Below are 20315 nucleotides of genomic sequence, written 5' to 3'. Positions count from 1 at the left end.
GTATCTTCACAACAAACTTTGATTGATGATTTGCCATCAGTGATTGCTGCAAAAACCTGACGAGGAATGATAACATCAGCTTCTTCTTGTGTCGTCATCAAGTCGTGTCTTTCTGAATGTCTACCATAGTGAAGTTCCTCCGGGATGTCATCTTTTGAAGTGATGATGAGTTTGTTGGAAACTGATGGGAGATTTCCCATCAAATCTGCTTTAACCATTTCAATAAGTTGGACTTTGGTTTTAGTGACAAGTAAGGTGATTTCTTTGGATGGCAATGGGCTTGACTTGTTTAGTGTATGTGAACATTGAAATTGATCCAACCTCTCTTGTCCGGTGTCAGATTTAATGCTGAATTCTTTGTATCGATCATAGATTAGATAGACATCTGACTTCGCCAACTTTTTAGAAATGTAACATCGAACACCTGCAAGGAAATCGTTCACCTTTCCTCCCTTAGGCCAATGAATTGCACTGTGAAGCATTGCACAACCATCAATTACTATCGCATCAGGAGCAATTTTCCTTGTAGAGACTTCGACTTTCAAAGCATTTTTTAAAACAGATTTTGATGTAGAGTATCTGTCTTTTCCTGTGTCTTTAAATAGTGCTGTTGGAACGGGTGCAAGTTCATACTTGAAAAGATCCTCCAACTGGATACGACCAGCAGACAACAAATACATGACTCTTGAGAAAATTATATTTTTGTTGTATACCTCTGCTGTTTTGTTCTTTGTTCCAGACTTGCCTGTTTCTTTCATTGTAACAACTTCCTTCTTTATTGTCGATCGAAAACCATCAGGTAATGATTTTTGGAATGAAGCCATTTGTTTTTTACCAATCTCCACAGATTTATTGACATTTACTTTAGTACCACACAGCTGACCATTATAAATGTTGCAAAGAGCACTTTCTGGATGGTTTGAAAAATCGAGAGGATGGAGGCATGTTTCAAGAAAGTTTTGGAGCTTTACCTTGTCTGTAAGATCTGCTTTGATCCTTCCTTCTTTTTCTTCCTTGTGGGTTGGCAGTGTACATTCTTGATTCTCCCTGATGGCATCCAAAGATTGGAGTACTTCATTGCATGAGTGTTGACTTTTGGCCCAGATTTGCAAGGTTCTTGGCTTTGTTGTCTTTCCGATGATTCCATTAGGACCTTTGCCGAACTTCATGTAGGAGGTTTCAATCATCATGTCAGACCAAATACCATTCCATATGCCTTCTCTTTGGCGCAGAACATGTTCTCCTTTCAAAAACTGGTCGAGGATTGTTAGTGGTAACCTTGACATTGTCAGCAGATAACATAACCCAAATCTTGTATAATTGATATGTCCAGCAGCAAAGAAGTAAGGAATCATTTGGTGACATGCATAAAGATGTAGGGGAAATTCTCCTTCTTGTTCTGCTCGTACAAACAACATCATAAGCAGAACTGGCCGTATCAGATTGTTAATCCAATGCTCAGCAATCATACTCTTCTGTGCTAAAAATTCCATTCTTTTTTCCAGATCTTCAAAGGAATATACATCATCTATGAAACTCTTAAGCAATGCCATGACAGCAAAACGTAGTGCGCACATGTTCATAGGGAACTTTTTACCAGTCAGCATTTTCGGTACACTTGCAAAAGCAGATTGTAACCAAGGGACAAGACCACTGTTTTCCATTAGAACTCCAACACATCCTATGAAACTCATTAACCAGTGCATACCACCAAGTCTTGGAATTATGTGGTTCCATCGTAAAGCATCAGACCAAATAACATCTAAAGCTACTTTGTAAAGTTGCTGATCCAATGTGAAAACAGTAAATCCTTGCCCTGATTGAACAGTGATTCTTTCAGCCTCATGCATCACAGCCAAAATTGTTGAGGGATCAGATGGTGTTTTATCGATGAGTGGTAAGAAAGTTACCTTGGATTTTGGTTTCAACGAGATGCCAGATTCTCGCAGCTGTCTGCAATTATATCCATTGAAGTCAGGAGATAACTCTGATGCTTGATACTTCTTAATAAATGAATGATCGTCGCATCTACTTCTATTTAAACTCAAAGCTTGATGACACAATATCTTCAGTGGCAGTATTTGGTATTTGCAAAATGATTCTGGCATAGGGGCTTCTTTTGCCCCTTGAAATACTTCATTTCAGTTTCTTTCAGTTCAACGCTTTTTAAGTTCTCTTGTTTCAGTCTCGGAATGGGTGTCTTCGACGGTTCAGATTTTGGTGTTGGTTGGGCAACGATTGTTGCCATATTGTGTGTTTGTTTTAAGCCATTTTGGGAATGAATATGTGCATTGAAGTTGTCTGCAATTATTTGGATAAGACTACCTCTCGACCTAGCTTCATTATCGTTGTTGTCACTTGATGCTGCTGCCGATATTTTGAATCTTCGGAATTCTTGATATGTAGCCTAGATGTGATCCCGTACTCATGCAAGTGTTCAATCAATTTCCTGTCATTTGCTAAAAGTGAAAGTGCCAATTGTAATTTTGTGAAACGTTTTGTTACCACAGCGGTCAATATATGTCCAATCATAGCAGCTAGCCTAGATGTGATCCCGTACTCATGCAAGTGTTCAATCAATTTCCTGTCATTTGCTAGAAGTGAAAGTGCCAATTGTAATTTTGTGAAACGTTTTGTTACCACAGCGGTCAATATATGTCCAATCATAGCAGCAGGTAAACTTCTTTCGAAAGTCGGAGATATATTTGACAAGAAAGTCATCAGAGTCTCGCTGCATTCATCTATGAGATTTTCGGGTTCAATAACACTGTATTCATTCTTGGAATGTGGCAGCTTACGAATCTCTTCCTTTATTTTCTTTGAAAGGACACTCATTGACGAATCAGCGTCATCGTTGTCGGTTTCAGAAACAGCCTTTACCAGATGGGACGCTTTTCGCTTCAACATCATAATGCTTGCTACTCCTGGACAAAAAAAGACATAGATTTCTTCATTCATGTGATCCATCAATTTAGTGATAAATCTTGATCGGTTTCCTTCTATCCCTCCTTGGGCCCTATACATCTCGTGAAGCTCCAAAGATGACCATGATTTTTCTAGAAGGTTTCTAATTGACCTCGAAACGTACTTGAAAGCGGAGATCTCTGGTGAATTGATAGAATTATCACGCTTTGCTGATGCGATCTCTTTGGGGTTCTGGAATAACTTTAAACATTTTTCATGGTACCTGTATAAATGACTTAAACAAAACAATGGGCGATTAAAGACAGTTGCTTCATGTTATAAAGAAGGAATATTGCACCAAACAGACAAAAACAAAGTTCAGAGAAGATCACTGTGCTACCTACCAAAAAAAAGGCTGTACGCTGATAGATATCAATATATTTCAAAACTATAATAACTCATTAATAATTGTAACACAGATACCTCGCCTCTGCTGCATGCAAGTCGCTACATGTACCTTCTATTCTGATTCTAACTAAATCTCCAGTTGCATCACCACGTTCCAAACATTGCTAAAAGAAATATTATCCAATTTTAAATATGCCAATATCTAATATTAATCTCTAAATACTACTCTTTAATCTCTAATTGAACCATGGCTAAATCCCAAAGAATGAAAAAAAGTACACTCGGAATTCATTGACTTTGTATAAAGTAAGATTTGTTTTGCAACTCGACAAAACTTTTTCCAGACAACACAAAATTCAAATGCAATATTAAGCATACTTGAAGAAGTACGTCTTTAAATGGTAGGTTTCCCTTTCCACGATCGGCAGTTCTGCACAAGAAGCTTTTGTTCTTTTCCCATCTTTCTGGGTGCTTTTTATCCTTCTCAATGTCACATGCTTCCCCACATATTAGACAAATTTTCTTGAAATCAAAAAATGTACGTGAAGATCGTTTGCTACGTTTCACATATGACGTTTCTTGATTTTTGTTCTTCCTTTTCAGATATCTCCCGATATGATTGTTTGATGTATAAGTAAGATAACAGTTTTGATGGTAATATATGGCATTGCTTGAATCCAATGTTTCATGAAAGTGATCACCTCTTCTTTCGCTGCATTGTTTTACTTTTTCTTAGCGTGTCAATGTCAATTGTGCCTCCACTAGCTTATTCGTATCAGAACAATCCAATATACTTTGAAACATACAAAGGGATTCCATACTCTGCATATTATTATTTAGACAAATTACTTTTTATCTTCTGAAAAAACGAAAAGAAATAAAATGAGAAAACAAACTCAATGCAAATATTCCAAACAAGGGTGATGAAGACATGCCATAGCAGTTTAGAATGAACTTCACAATGCAATACCATGTCTTCATGTTCTATATTTACACAATTTGCCAACAAAATGAACAAACACTAATGGGAGAAAATGTGATAAACTGATCAGAGTTTTTTGTGAATAACTTCAAATCAAAGTGAAAAGAACTTTTAAGACCTCAATATTATTATTCTGGACAAAAAATCCTTTAAAATGATATATAACATGCCTATGTTTGGACCAATTGAGATTTTTTTCCAAATTAGCCCTGGCAAATTTTCCCAATTTTACGGACTTTGAAAACCGAACGAAATCGGGATGTTGCCCAGCGTTTGGAAGGTGGCAACATCTCTAAAATTGTTCCTATAGGACCCCTCTAACTATTTCTACAAAAAAGTTCCACTCAGTATTTCAGTACAGGTCAACCTCACCAGCCCCGGACTATAGGCTACGTGGTAGGCCTACATTCTAAATTTTGAGCCCCATTAAAATTTGAAGCCCTAGGCTGCAGCCTCTCTAATGTAATGTTAAATCCGGGATTGGGCACATGTATTACGCTGAGTTAATTTCTCTTCAAATTGTGGGGCCGCTTCTTTAAAAGGTTAGGGACCATTGTACCCTACTATAGTCAATCGCCACCCTACAGAGATGATAATTTTGTTATTTCAGACACAAAATAATGTAACAGAAAAATACAGTGTTTCATGCTTCACAATCACCAAAACGAAACACACAAACATAATATGTTTAAGATAAAGTTTAATAACAAAAGGAGAACTCATATTAGGCTACACAAAATTTCATGAAATAAGTTGACATTACTCGGATTTCCGACATTTTTAATTGCATGTTAAACTGATATGTAGAACCATGGCCACCTGGAGATCCGGCCTGATTTGTCACATTTTGCAGATTTTGATTACAGCTACTGCTAGTGTTTGACTGACATTTTCTGAGATGGTTTTACTTTTTGCGGTTTCCTAATGCCATAAAACTTTTTTGTTGCTTTGGGGAAACAGTAGCAAATGAGCAAAAGTAAGTTGAAAAACGCTAAATCAGACTGTTATTGAAAATTAACAGTCTGATTAAAATCTTCGAAATCAAATTTTCTTGGTTATTCAACATGTGAGGATGTTAAAACCTATTGTGTCATCTGGGGAAAAGAATAAAGAAAGCGTAAAAATCTAATTTTTAGAAAAATTTATTTAAACGTTCGCCCAAAGTTAGAAAAACCTGGAAATTTCTGCAAAATGTGACAAATCAGGCCGTATCTTTAGGTGGCCATGGTAGAACATAACATATAATCAACGATTCGCCATAGCTTTGTAAAACTAAGGTTTTAATCTCTTTTTTAAAACAATGTATCAATCTAGCTTGTTGACAGTTAAGCTACCCCGAAGTGGCAGCCTAAGTGCAACGAAAAGCAATGGTTCATAACTACGCATATAGCTTAGTCTATCTATTGAAAAACAAAATATTAATTTACAAGTCAACTACGCTGCTAAAATTATGCATTGTCTGAATTATGTTGAGCCTTAGATCTACTGGTTAACCTTTCCACAATCTAAATGAAAGCATAATCATTTTTAATTCTTATATACGAAAAGCATGAACCCGTCTAAGATATCTAGGAATAAACAACTTCCTGAACGTATAGGCTATTTGTAGATAGGCTAGTACTTTTTCGAAACAACACGGTTGAGAAGGACCAACGATAAGAACAAGAACAACGTGACTTTACTGTTTCGGCGATTACACTCATCGAGTAGTCTACTGATAATATTAAAAACAGTTGAACCTAAAAAGTTTTTGATCATCGTTGTTTGCATTTAGCCTGAACCCTCTCTATTGACATTTTCAACCAAAATCTTAGAAAAGGGATTTTTGATCGAAGCAGTGTTACAAATCATGATGATGACGATCTTTGTTAGGTGCAAGATAGGTTTCCGTTAAGATTAGATCAGTGCCGTGTGAGTACCACCTCTCCCTCCAAAATTAACTAGTTGGCTACATGGCTACCTGGAGATGCGGCCTGTCTTGTCACATTTTTCAGATTTTGGTTAGGGCCATTGCTTTTATCTGACTAAGGGAGCGTTCAAATATTACGTAACGCTGTTTTTCCGAATTTTTGATCCCTCCCTCCCATGTGACGCCAGCGTAACGTTTTTGTCAACCCCCCCTCCCCCACGTGACGCTTTTCCATTACAAAGCCCGTTTTGATACCAAAATTATGACGTAAAAACACGTGCTGATAAAATATCTTGGTTTGTATGCACCTAAAGCTTACGTTTGAGACATGAAATTTTAGCTATATTCTTTTTTTGGAATTAAAACGTTATGTACCTACTGAAAACGTTTAGTAGCCCACCCGGTTCAACTCAATGGAACCACCATGTCCACAGCTAACACATTCTCTACTCTCTACTTAGTGATCAGAGAATTGCTTCCATCTAGCCTTCCTAAAGTTCCAGCGTCTGACTGGGTTGGTTGGTGGCGGTTGCACAATAGATGCAGGAAAGATTATAGAGGGTCTGTGCTGAGATTTGGGAAATTTTTCTATGACTTTACGATCTGGGATGGATTCGCCTTGGAGTACTCCTGCAAAAGCAAGGTCAGGATTGGTTCCTGTGTTCCAGCGTCCGGATAGAAAACTATCTGGTTCTCGAGGATTATATAAAAGGGAAAGATCGTTTTTGGAAGCCCATTCATTTAAAGTTTCACCATCAGTGTTGTTGTTGTAATTAATACGGATGTAGTTCAGGCTTTAAGGCAGTGGTTTTCAACCAGGGTTCCGCGGAACCCTAAGCTTCCGCCAATAAAGTCTAAGGGTTCCGCAAGTTTACATTCAAATCCGAGAGTCTATTATATTATTATTATATGCATATTGTTTAAATAAAATCAAATATTGATTACGTTTGCCACTATTAATAAATTTTCTACAATTTAACACGTTCGCTGCGATCCCGAATTTTCGTTGTTTTCTTGTGGTGCGATAACCTTTAACTTTCTGCTTTCCCGCCAAATTTTGTCGACATGTTTTCTTCGCTTCAAGGAGTTCTTTCAGACAGTTCGTTTGTACACCGGTGGGTCAAATTGCCGTGAACGTGTTAGAGATCATTTTGTTTTGCCAGTAGGCTATTAGGTTTTTTACAGTTTGTATTTTTATTGTACATGAATAAATCTGAACATGAGTATTTTAATTTAATTTTATTAATCAAATAATGTTTTTTTGCATAAGGTAATTAAATTATTGAACAGGGGTTCCTCGAGTTTTGGAATGTTTCATTGGGTTCCGTTCTACCAAAAAGGTTAAAAACCACTGGTTTAAGTGATGATAAGTGATACTTTTATTTGCAATGTACTTAAAATAATACTTTCTAAACCGGTCAAAATTTGCAGCCATAAAAAGGGCCAAATAAGGCCAGATTTTTCTGGCCTTATTTGCATCAATTTTTTTAAGCCAACTGCAATTTAAAAAGGCCAGATTTTTGGAATTTGGCCTAAAAAAGGCCATCTGGCAACCCTAATGCTTTTCACTCACATCAAAGCAAGCTTTGTGATGTAAGAATGCTGCCTTGCAATTTCGCAATGCGAGGTTTTGAGCACTTAGACAGTGGTTCTCAACCGGGGGTCCGCGGACCCCAAGGGGTCCGTGAAGCGATTTCCGGGGGTCCGCGAAAGTTTCCGAGTTTTCAACATGACGAATAAATTAAGAAATTTAAAAATTGTTTGTGCTTTGTTTATGTATTAGCCTACAGTGATTCTTAAACTGTAAGTCGCAACGCACTGGTGCGTCGTTTGAAATTGCAAAGGACATTGCACAAAGGTTTGGTTTCTTAACTAAAATATCATATAAATTACTTAAACCTTTTAATAAGGCTATGTTGGCTATGTTTAACTAAATTCTTTTAAGACAACAGATTGTTGATCAATGATTAATTTAGAAATACAAACGTTAGTCAGCAGTTTATCACCACTCACGGTTTTGCAATGACTGTGATTATAACGAATTAATATTGATTTCAAATGAAAAAAGGAAGAAATTCTTTGTAACAGTCGCAAGTATTCTATTAACTTTTGATAAAAGTTATAGAAAAACATCAAATGAGCATATAGCTTACCGATGTTTGATCCTGTGTGCCAACATATAGCTCATAAGTCATAACATAATTTCGTCAATCTCATCAATCGTCAAGTGCGTTGCGAATTCAGCAAATTCTTTTAAGTGTGTTGCTTTGAAACTTATGTAACATATGATTCCATAAGGAAACGCGATATACCAAAATTTCAAATTGAAATTTTTAGGGGTCCGCGACCGCTTCGAAGACACCAAAAGGGGTCCACCAAGACAAAAAGGTTGAGAACCACTGACTTAGAACCTTTATGGAATTACAGTAGGCTACCGTAGTTGATACTTGATAGAGATTTTGTTGGTGCTGAATACGTGCTGTTGGATATGATTTCAGCTTAATTTAGTATCCAAACGACGATACCAGCCAGCACAAATAAACTACCGTACCGTACTCGTAAGCTTTACGTAACGTTTTGCTTGAACCCCCTCCCCCCGATGTGACGCTAACGTAACGCTTTTCATAAACCCCCCTTCCCCTCGGTAGCGTTACGTAATATTTGAACGGTCCCTAAAAGTTTCTAATTTCTTTTTGCTGACTCGTAATCAAATAAAAGCGTTTTGTTGCCTTGGAGAAGCAGTGGGCTACGAAATGTGAAAAGTAAATTACAAAACGTTCAATCAAACTGTTGGCAAGTGGAGAGTTCTGTTAAGAGGTTTCCGTTAAGATTAGTTCAGTGTCGTGTGAGTACTACCTCCCCCTCCAAAATTAACTAGTGGGCCCATGGCTACATGGATATGCTGCCTGAGTGATTTGTCACATTTTTTAGATTTTGGTTTGGGCCATTGCTACTATCTAACTGAAAGTTTCTAATTTCCTTTTGCTGACTAGTAATGATATAAAAGCGTTTTGTTGCCTTGGGGAAGCAGTATAGGCTAAGAAATGAGAAAAAGTAACTTACAAAACGTTCAATCAAACTGGTAGCAAGCGGAAAATTTTGAAAGTGTGTTTGTTGTTCAAAGCCAAATAAAGTAAAGCCTAATTTGTCACCTGGGAAAGACAGTAAAAAAACGTTAAAATATTATTTTTATTAAATCTCATTCAGACGTTTTTAAAAAGTTGACAAAATTTGGAAAAGTCTGCAAAATGTAGAAAATCAGATCGTATTTCTAGTTAGCAATGGTGGGCCCCTATTTGTAGTGATAGCGCCTAAAAAATTTTCAAACCCTGAGCCTTATTGACAATAGGTTAAGAAAGTATCAGGATAAGACTGAAATATTTTCTAGTTTTATAATGTTTTCTTTTAGGTGCAAGATCAGTCCCCGTTGAGATGTGACAAACAAACTTAGTTGACGTTCGCAATCTTGTTTACATTTTTGTACTTTACTTGATGTTACTTGCAGGAGGACCATGTGAAGGTAATTGCCTTTTTTTTTTTTTTTGTATACTTTGCTTGCAGTTGCAGGAGGGCCTTGTGAAGGTGATTGCTTCTCCCCCTCTATGAGGTTATTGATAAAAAAAGAAACTAAAAAACTTCAAAATGATGCAACAAATAATTTAAGTTAATTAATTTTAATAATACAAAAATAAGTTAATAATTTTAACATAATATTGAGATATTGAAAGTAAGTTGGTTGCTTGGTGTAAACAAAGAAAGTGTTGCTTCAAAAGAAGCCCAAAGTTAAAATTTAGACGAAGTAAAGGTTTGTGGTTTGACTCGGATTTGCGCAGGAAGCAGGGAAATGATGACGTTAGACATAGTCAGATTTTAACATTCGCTGCGAAAGTACCAAACTTTGTTGTTTTCTGCTTTTGTTCTCAACAACAAAATTACATGCAAATATCGTTCACGTTATTTTGTAGGTAAATAAGTCAAGAACTCGTCTGTTGTTGCTTTTCGAATGAAAGTTGACAAAAACGAAACGATCAATTTGCTTGTTTTAATCAGAAAAGAATACAGGCTTTAGTAAAAGAGTTCAAAATGTAGACGCTAAACTCATGTTCAGCAAACGTTTCGAAAACTAAGCTATCGTTGTCATGGCCGTAGGAGAATAAAACATTTTGGGGATGCGGACAAAAATTTTCCAAGTTTTGTTTTTGCAAATATATTTTAAACAACGCAATAGTTTACAATTTTCCCAAATAACTGCACATTTTTGGCCAAATTTATGACAATTGTTTTGTAGCGGGTGTGCGACTTTCCTCTACATCTCCATCTCTTACTGTTATGGTTTTTATTATTATTGATCATTAAGATCCTTTCATTTCCATCAAAAATAGTTTTAAACTTAACTTGAATTTGTAGCCAAAACTTTAACTTTCACAAAACTCCTTTTCCCATTTATGTGATAGTAGACTAAACAGATTCTCACCCCTGCATATAACAATTATCTAGCCTACTTGAAACTTTAGACTCACTTTCGTTGAAGTAAGTGGTGGAATCACACCGCCGCGCGTGTTGTGTTTAAAAGTCTTAGCTCACCGCTCTTCGAAAAAAGCGAAACTTCGACGACATCTACAGTCAAAACATGAACATACCTAGATAGAAGCCATGATATCTCTAAAAATAAAGGACTTGAGGTAAAATGAAGTCGTTGCTGAGGATTTTGAAACTAGAAAATTGTCGAAAACGGTTTATATTTTGAGACACAATTTTTTGTCATTTGATTCGTTGCGAGTTGCGACCCCACGGCTTGAGTGCTTGGCTTGGTCTGTTTCACAAATATGCTTTGGCAAGGTTTTGATACACCACTTTGATTGACGGCTAATAACCCAGTCAGCGAAGTTTTGTTCGTTTTTTTTAGAAATGTCTCTTCATTGACATCAAAAAGCCCAGAAATAGATAAATTGTTAAACAAATAACTGGTTTAACATTATCTTTCATTCCAGAACGTGACTTCAACCATTGTCTTGGATGAGAGTTCCGACAGCACGATGATGCAGGATCTTCTCGACATGAAGGAGCGGCTGGACAACATTGTGACAAAGACCTTGTTTCAACAAAGACCCTAAGTTCGTCGACGCGCTACGTGGCGCGTTTGAATCGTCCGTCAACAAAAGACAAAACAAGCCTGCAGAGTTAATAGGTCTGCACTAACGATTTCTATACAACTTTTATTGAATTAATAATTGACTGTCTTTATTATCAGCTTGATCGTACCAGTGCCTGAGTCATTGAGTCAACTGGGTTCGATACCTCATCCCTACTCTGCAGTTAAACATTAAGGGTTGAATGTAGAAACTAAACTTAACTAAAGAAGTGCTTAACGCTAAGAAGAACTTAGCCAAGCATTGTTTAAGTCCTGGTCGATTTCCTGTTCAGAAAGTATTCTTAATCTCTTCTTAGTTAAGTTCTGTTTAAGTTTTCAGTCAATGACTTAAGTCTACGTACGTGACGCATTGCGTAAGAATTTCTTACGTCGTCGCTGATACATCACCGACGCTAGACTTGCAAAGCAGCACCTGCGCATACGAAACTTCTAATTCTGGTCATTTGTATGCTGTAATAACCCTTTCTAATAACAAGAATTAAAAATAATGTATAAAGCGATCCAGTTTTGACATAGTACTGCAAATTACATACTGGTCACTGGGAGCGACAGCCGTTTGCAGTGGTGAATATAAGAATGGGCAAATTGGGCAGTTGCTCAGGGCTCCCCCACTTTGATTTACGCGCTTTCGAGGCCCCCCCAATTTGATTAGAGCGCTAAAATTTACTGCGGTGAAGTATTTTCCTCTTGTATTTACATAACTGAAGTCTACAATACTTGTGCATTTTTGCAAATTGTAGTTATCCCCTGCAGTGAATTTACATGCCTCATTATTAAATGTGGTCAACTTTGCTGAACCATCATTGTAACCTCTAAAGGTAACAATGATAATAAACCACTTCAATTCCCTGATACCAGTTTTTTATTACCATGAATCTGAGTTTTTTCAAGCATGCATAGTCGCATAAACTCTTGCCAAAGGGTCTATTAACTGAAAGTATTGGTTTATTGGAAGTTTTGGTTTATTAACTGCAAGCGAACCGCACGTCCTTGTAAGCTTGTTGCTGAGGAAGATAAAGGAGCAGCATAATCTACTTCTGGTCCTTGATTGTGGTCATCTTGTTCAACAACATCTTCTGGAAGTGGTTGTCCACGTTTAACTGCATAATTGTGCAGACAGAATACTGCTATTATTATTACCAAGGAGTTGCTGAAATGTGTCCACAGTGGAACGCGAAGACACCTGAAGCGTTGCTTCAGGACACCAAATGACTGTTCGATTCGAACACGTGTGTTAATGTGACTCCTGTTGTATCTTCGTTCCCTATCGTTAGCTGGGTTCAGCACTGGCGTTATTATGTAATTAATTATGTTATAAACTGATTACCTATTCAATTAATGCGTTTTATGTATCCAAAAGCTAACAGAAGTCACTCAGAAATAAACAATCACCTGATTACCATTCACAGAACCATTTTCCAATTATCTTGCTACGGTACCTTTGTAAAACCTTGTAAACTGTGCAAGTAGCCTATATAACGTTTTTGTTGAAAACTTTACAAGCATTCACCAAACAGTACTCAGTAGCACCATGAATGATTATTTCACACCAGTTAATCAGTGTCAATTTGACATAAAAGGAAAGGATTCCCTCGTTTTCTCAAAACCATAAAAATTCCAAAGAAAATCAACCAAAAGCGAACGGAGCAACTCTACCAGTATAAAAGCAATCTCCCCATCACCTCGTATCAGCCTAACGTGTACCATAACTTTAGGCATTCCCAGAAATAATCACAACTCAAGACTGGTCAGTAGCAGTCTTAACTTTTAAACATTTTGATAAGAACTTAAGTATTGTTTACTCAAAAGTTTAGTTTCTGCATACAGTTTTAAGACATGATTAGTACTTAAGTAGTTCTTATGGCTAAGGACAGCTTAAGTTTAGTTTCTACATTCAACCCTTAGTAGCTTGATTTTTGTACAGTGGCTTTTAACCTATTTCGTTGTTGGCATCATCTTGCAATCAAACCAGTTCTTGCACTTCCTCTTAGAATGGCTGAAAAGGAATAGTCGTCTGCAGTTTAGAAAGTTTGTTGATACTCGATAAATAAGCACAGCTTCTTTCGCCATATTATAACTAATCTTAATAATAAAACATCCTGCACCCCCATGGGTCAGGTTTCACACTCCTTGTTAAGAGCACGATTTAGTAGACGGAAGAAAATTTTGTACTTAAGCTTGGTCGTTTGTAGCCAAGTACGTTGATCAGAGAATGAAATCCGGGAACAAGGAAGCTTCGGAGGCGGAGCTGGATCGTAGATTGGACCGGATCATGTTGCTTTTCCGCTTTATCCACGGTGAGACAATACCGAACTTCCTTCATTAACTGATTTTTTAGTTGTGATGCATTCTGACTTTTACTCGTTTTCTGGCTTATGTGATTGATAGATATGATGTGGACGTTTTTCCTGTTTATAAAACATTTAAAATTAGTTCGTATTTTCAACTAAAGTCCCAGACGCCTTCGTCTCTCTGCTCAAATGTCGTATATTGTTTTACATGTCCGTGTGATTCGGCATTGACGTACATCGGTATGTCCACCAGACATTTGACCACGAGAGTACGGGAGCATCTGAACTTTAGAGACTTAAAGAAAAGTGCCATCAAGGACCATATCATGGATTGTTCTTTTTGCACAGATCAAAAATTCTCTGCTGAATCATTTAAAATTTTACGCAAAGGCAAATCCCAATTTGACACAAAAATTCAGGAAGCGTTGTTAATCAAACGCTACAATCCAAATCTAAACAAACAATTATTTGCCGGTGGCGCCTCCATTCTCCTCAATATTTATTAGCCTAGTTGTATCACGTACTCCGTGGTGCAAATTCGTTTGTAACTTAGTCATGCAGTTGCCTTTTCTTAATGTAATTTTTCGTCTGTCTGTATGTTTTCCACTCCAGTGCTTTTAATCGTGCGTGTTTCTCGATGCTTTTAGTTAGTTAGTTAGTTAGTTACGGTAGTCACTGTCAAGAAGTGAAATTCATTGTAGTTTATAATTATTTACAGATTCCTGATGAGGACTTAAGTTAAGTCGAAAACGTTTGAATGTTGAACTATTTGTAAATATGTAATATACTGTTGTAATGCTCAACCCTGTGTTATTGTTGTGTCTTGCCTGTCTTTGGTATAAAAAAGCAAACTCTTTCCCGAAACTATATTATCATATCAGCAACAAGAGAGGTATTCCTGTAAACCAGCTCAGAAACATAGAGCGCTGCGGAAGAAAATTAGTCAAATTGAGATTGGACAAACGATATTTTGAAACATGCTTAAATTTAAAAATATGCCCAGAATTTTTGAAATTTAAACCGCCAAGATTAAGTGTTTATAAAAAGCCGGATGAACTCTATCAAATCATTGTAACCAGAAAGTTAAAAGAAATTAGCCGGGAATTGCGCATTGTGGAAAGCAAATATGAGGAAAACAAGAGACAGACGCTAGCAGCACTCAGTTTCTTTCAGAAAACATGTTTAATATCTTTGTTGTCAGAACAATTTAAAGTCTTTGCAAAACAAACTCTTGATGTTCACCAAAAAAAGCTCACCAACCTCTGGCGACGACAGTGAAACAAATCTCCTAATTGTATTATAAATTTGAGTAGCAAGAAACTCAGTCTATTGGAAGAAGACGCTTTGCGGTTTGGATTAGACCATCACGTTTTGCCGAAAAAAGTTCAAATTGACAGCATAAAAACGAACATGGAACAATTAATTTACTCGGCAAGGAAAGAAAAAGAAATCACGCTTGACGATGAATCTAAGGATGAAATTAAGTTTATGGTTAAACGATTCATGTCTGATGCAAAACGTGCTTGCTCGTCAAAACGAAATCAAATAATACACCGAACTCTGAACACTCTATCAAAAAACAAAGACATCAAGATCTGTAAATTTGATAAAGGAAAAGGGACAGCAATTTTAAACACCTCGGATTACTATCTGAAACTGGACTCTATAGTCAATGATAAATCGAAGTTTGAACGTATTTCAGACAGCGGCAAATCACATCCCATCATTTCAAAAGAAAAGTCAATTGCGTACTACATCCGTAAGTACTTTAAAGACTTCGACAAACAATTGATAACAAAACTGATTCCATCGGGCAGTAACCCCGGTAAACTATACGGCTTGGTAAAAGTGCACAAGGAAGGTAACCCTCTTCGGCCTGTTGTTTCTATGATAGGCTCTCCGGAATATGAACTGGCAAAATTCTTAGATAGCATGATTAAACCGTACATTCCAAATTCGTATATGCTTAACTCCACAAGTCATTTTTTAGAAAAACTAAAAGATTATTCTCCGTCTTTTGGACAGATGATGGTCAGTTTTGATGTTAAATCTCTGTTTACGAACGTACCTTTGAAAGAGACTGTTAACATCATTGCTGACTACATTTATTCGGAAACAAAACCAACTCAATTACCTTTCAAGCGTGACGTATTTGTCAAGTTGATGAATTTAGCTACCGAAGGCATATTTATGTATAAAAACCAATTGTTTAAACAAATTGACGGTGTGGCCATGGGATCTCCATTGGGCCCTACTATTGCTAATTTTTTTCTGGCACATTTGGAAACAAAATTATTTGAAAAACATCTAGCATTTCACCCGAAGTTGTTCTTACGTTACATTGATGACATTTTTGCGGTATTCAATAAAGAAACCTCATGTGAAACCTTTTTAGATATGCTGAACTCTCAACATAAAAACATCAAATTTACAATCGAAAAAGCACGTGAAACCCTTTCTTTTTTGGACGTTGAAATTAAAATTAATGCCACTGGATTTGATACTTGGGTTTGGCGCAAACCAACTCATACTGGTTTGTTTTTGAACTTTGATGCATTATGCCCATTGAAATGGAAGTCTGGTTTGATCTTGTGCCTATTAGCTCAGGCTAAAATGATTTGCTGCAATGATGCTCTTTTTAATATTGAAATAGAGAAATTGAAACAAATGTTTTATAATAATGGTTATCCAAAATTGTACTTTGAGAAAATATTGAATCGTTTTATCTCTGATAATTCCAACCAAAAAGAAAAGGCTGAAAATGAGTTAAATGTGAAGCATTGCTTGTCCATTCCGTTTGTGGGAAAAGAATCCAAAACGTTTGCTCGTAAAATCGGACAGTTTATGAAAAATAAATTTGATGTGGACGTTTTTCCTGTTTATAAAACATTTAAAATTAGTTCGTATTTTCAACTAAAGTCCCAGACGCCTTCGTCTCTCTGCTCAAATGTCGTATATTGTTTTACATGTCCGTGTGATTCGGCATTGACGTACATCGGTATGTCCACCAGACATTTGACCACGAGAGTACGGGAGCATCTGAACTTTAGAGACTTAAAGAAAAGTGCCATCAAGGACCATATCATGGATTGTTCTTTTTGCACAGATCAAAAATTCTCTGCTGAATCATTTAAAATTTTACGCAAAGGCAAATCCCAATTTGACACAAAAATTCAGGAAGCGTTGTTAATCAAACGCTACAATCCAAATCTAAACAAACAATTATTTGCCGGTGGCGCCTCCATTCTCCTCAATATTTATTAGCCTAGTTGTATCACGTACTCCGTGGTGCAAATTCGTTTGTAACTTAGTCATGCAGTTGCCTTTTCTTAATGTAATTTTTCGTCTGTCTGTATGTTTTCCACTCCAGTGCTTTTAATCGTGCGTGTTTCTCGATGCTTTTAGTTAGTTAGTTAGTTAGTTACGGTAGTCACTGTCAAGAAGTGAAATTCATTGTAGTTTATAATTATTTACAGATTCCTGATGAGGACTTAAGTTAAGTCGAAAACGTTTGAATGTTGAACTATTTGTAAATATGTAATATACTGTTGTAATGCTCAACCCTGTGTTATTGTTGTGTCTTGCCTGTCTTTGGTATAAAAAAGCAAACTCTTTCCCGAAACTATATTATCATATCAGCAACAAGAGAGGTATTCCTGTAAACCAGCTCAGAAACATAGAGCGCTGCGGAAGAAAATTAGTCAAATTGAGATTGGACAAACGATATTTTGAAACATGCTTAAATTTAAAAATATGCCCAGAATTTTTGAAATTTAAACCGCCAAGATTAAGTGTTTATAAAAAGCCGGATGAACTCTATCAAATCATTGTAACCAGAAAGTTAAAAGAAATTAGCCGGGAATTGCGCATTGTGGAAAGCAAATATGAGGAAAACAAGAGACAGACGCTAGCAGCACTCAGTTTCTTTCAGAAAACATGTTTAATATCTTTGTTGTCAGAACAATTTAAAGTCTTTGCAAAACAAACTCTTGATGTTCACCAAAAAAAGCTCACCAACCTCTGGCGACGACAGTGAAACAAATCTCCTAATTGTATTATAAATTTGAGTAGCAAGAAACTCAGTCTATTGGAAGAAGACGCTTTGCGGTTTGGATTAGACCATCACGTTTTGCCGAAAAAAGTTCAAATTGACAGCATAAAAACGAACATGGAACAATTAATTTACTCGGCAAGGAAAGAAAAAGAAATCACGCTTGACGATGAATCTAAGGATGAAATTAAGTTTATGGTTAAACGATTCATGTCTGATGCAAAACGTGCTTGCTCGTCAAAACGAAATCAAATAATACACCGAACTCTGAACACTCTATCAAAAAACAAAGACATCAAGATCTGTAAATTTGATAAAGGAAAAGGGACAGCAATTTTAAACACCTCGGATTACTATCTGAAACTGGACTCTATAGTCAATGATAAATCGAAGTTTGAACGTATTTCAGACAGCGGCAAATCACATCCCATCATTTCAAAAGAAAAGTCAATTGCGTACTACATCCGTAAGTACTTTAAAGACTTCGACAAACAATTGATAACAAAACTGATTCCATCGGGCAGTAACCCCGGTAAACTATACGGCTTGGTAAAAGTGCACAAGGAAGGTAACCCTCTTCGGCCTGTTGTTTCTATGATAGGCTCTCCGGAATATGAACTGGCAAAATTCTTAGATAGCATGATTAAACCGTACATTCCAAATTCGTATATGCTTAACTCCACAAGTCATTTTTTAGAAAAACTAAAAGATTATTCTCCGTCTTTTGGACAGATGATGGTCAGTTTTGATGTTAAATCTCTGTTTACGAACGTACCTTTGAAAGAGACTGTTAACATCATTGCTGACTACATTTATTCGGAAACAAAACCAACTCAATTACCTTTCAAGCGTGACGTATTTGTCAAGTTGATGAATTTAGCTACCGAAGGCATATTTATGTATAAAAACCAATTGTTTAAACAAATTGACGGTGTGGCCATGGGATCTCCATTGGGCCCTACTATTGCTAATTTTTTTCTGGCACATTTGGAAACAAAATTATTTGAAAAACATCTAGCATTTCACCCGAAGTTGTTCTTACGTTACATTGATGACATTTTTGCGGTATTCAATAAAGAAACCTCATGTGAAACCTTTTTAGATATGCTGAACTCTCAACATAAAAACATCAAATTTACAATCGAAAAAGCACGTGAAACCCTTTCTTTTTTGGACGTTGAAATTAAAATTAATGCCACTGGATTTGATACTTGGGTTTGGCGCAAACCAACTCATACTGGTTTGTTTTTGAACTTTGATGCATTATGCCCATTGAAATGGAAGTCTGGTTTGATCTTGTGCCTATTAGCTCAGGCTAAAATGATTTGCTGCAATGATGCTCTTTTTAATATTGAAATAGAGAAATTGAAACAAATGTTTTATAATAATGGTTATCCAAAATTGTACTTTGAGAAAATATTGAATCGTTTTATCTCTGATAATTCCAACCAAAAAGAAAAGGCTGAAAATGAGTTAAATGTGAAGCATTGCTTGTCCATTCCGTTTGTGGGAAAAGAATCCAAAACGTTTGCTCGTAAAATCGGACAGTTTATGAAAAATAAATTTGATGTGGACGTTTTTCCTGTTTATAAAACATTTAAAATTAGTTCGTATTTTCAACTAAAGTCCCAGACGCCTTCGTCTCTCTGCTCAAATGTCGTATATTGTTTTACATGTCCGTGTGATTCGGCATTGACGTACATCGGTATGTCCACCAGACATTTGACCACGAGAGTACGGGAGCATCTGAACTTTAGAGACTTAAAGAAAAGTGCCATCAAGGACCATATCATGGATTGTTCTTTTTGCACAGATCAAAAATTCTCTGCTGAATCATTTAAAATTTTACGCAAAGGCAAATCCCAATTTGACACAAAAATTCAGGAAGCGTTGTTAATCAAACGCTACAATCCAAATCTAAACAAACAATTATTTGCCGGTGGCGCCTCCATTCTCCTCAATATTTATTAGCCTAGTTGTATCACGTACTCCGTGGTGCAAATTCGTTTGTAACTTAGTCATGCAGTTGCCTTTTTTTAATGTAATTTTTCGTCTGTCTGTATGTTTTCCACTCCAGTGCTTTTAATCGTGCGTGTTTCTCGATGCTTTTAGTAAGTTAGTTAGTTAGTTACGGTAGTCCACAGACATCTTATTATAACTAGACTGCGCTTCTCGTATTTCGATTGAAGAAATTGAAAAAAGGCGGCGGCCATTGTTAGTGTCTCAAACTCGCGTGAAAGCTGCGCTGTTAACGATAACATTTCTGAGCTGGTTGCGCTTCTGCAGAAAACTAACTTGTTAACTATAATTTAGAACTTTGGTGTAATAGAGGTTTTATTCATCTATGAAATGAATAAAAGCATGTGTTAAATTGCACAGAATTATACATACAGTCTATAATATAAAGCATAAACACTGCGATGCGAGAGCACGTATACGATACACTGAATGCAGCAGTTCAGCAGAACTCTTACCGTATTCAATTTGGCGTTACAGCTGAGCTGATGATTAGCCTATTGTAAAAATAGCAACAAACAGTTTATTACATCAAACCTAAGCGAATGATACGCTATATTATAGCGGCTATAACGTAGGCCTATAGCTCAACAAAATCAAAA

At 36.5% G+C, this 20315-nt stretch overlaps 1 pseudogene; it reads left to right on the top strand.

Annotated features, from left to right (window-relative positions):
• Positions 1-6627: 6627 nt before the first annotated feature.
• The window catches only part of LOC145787878 (cullin-4A-like), a 75119-nt pseudogene continuing 61431 nt past the window's right edge, over positions 6628-20315 (top strand).

The sequence above is a fragment of the Aplidium turbinatum genome, chromosome 18 (assembly GCF_918807975.1).
Source record: "Aplidium turbinatum chromosome 18, kaAplTurb1.1, whole genome shotgun sequence".
Lineage (NCBI taxonomy): Eukaryota > Metazoa > Chordata > Ascidiacea > Aplousobranchia > Polyclinidae > Aplidium > Aplidium turbinatum.
Note: the sequence above shows the minus strand (reverse complement) of the source record. Positions and strands in the feature narration are given on the sequence as shown.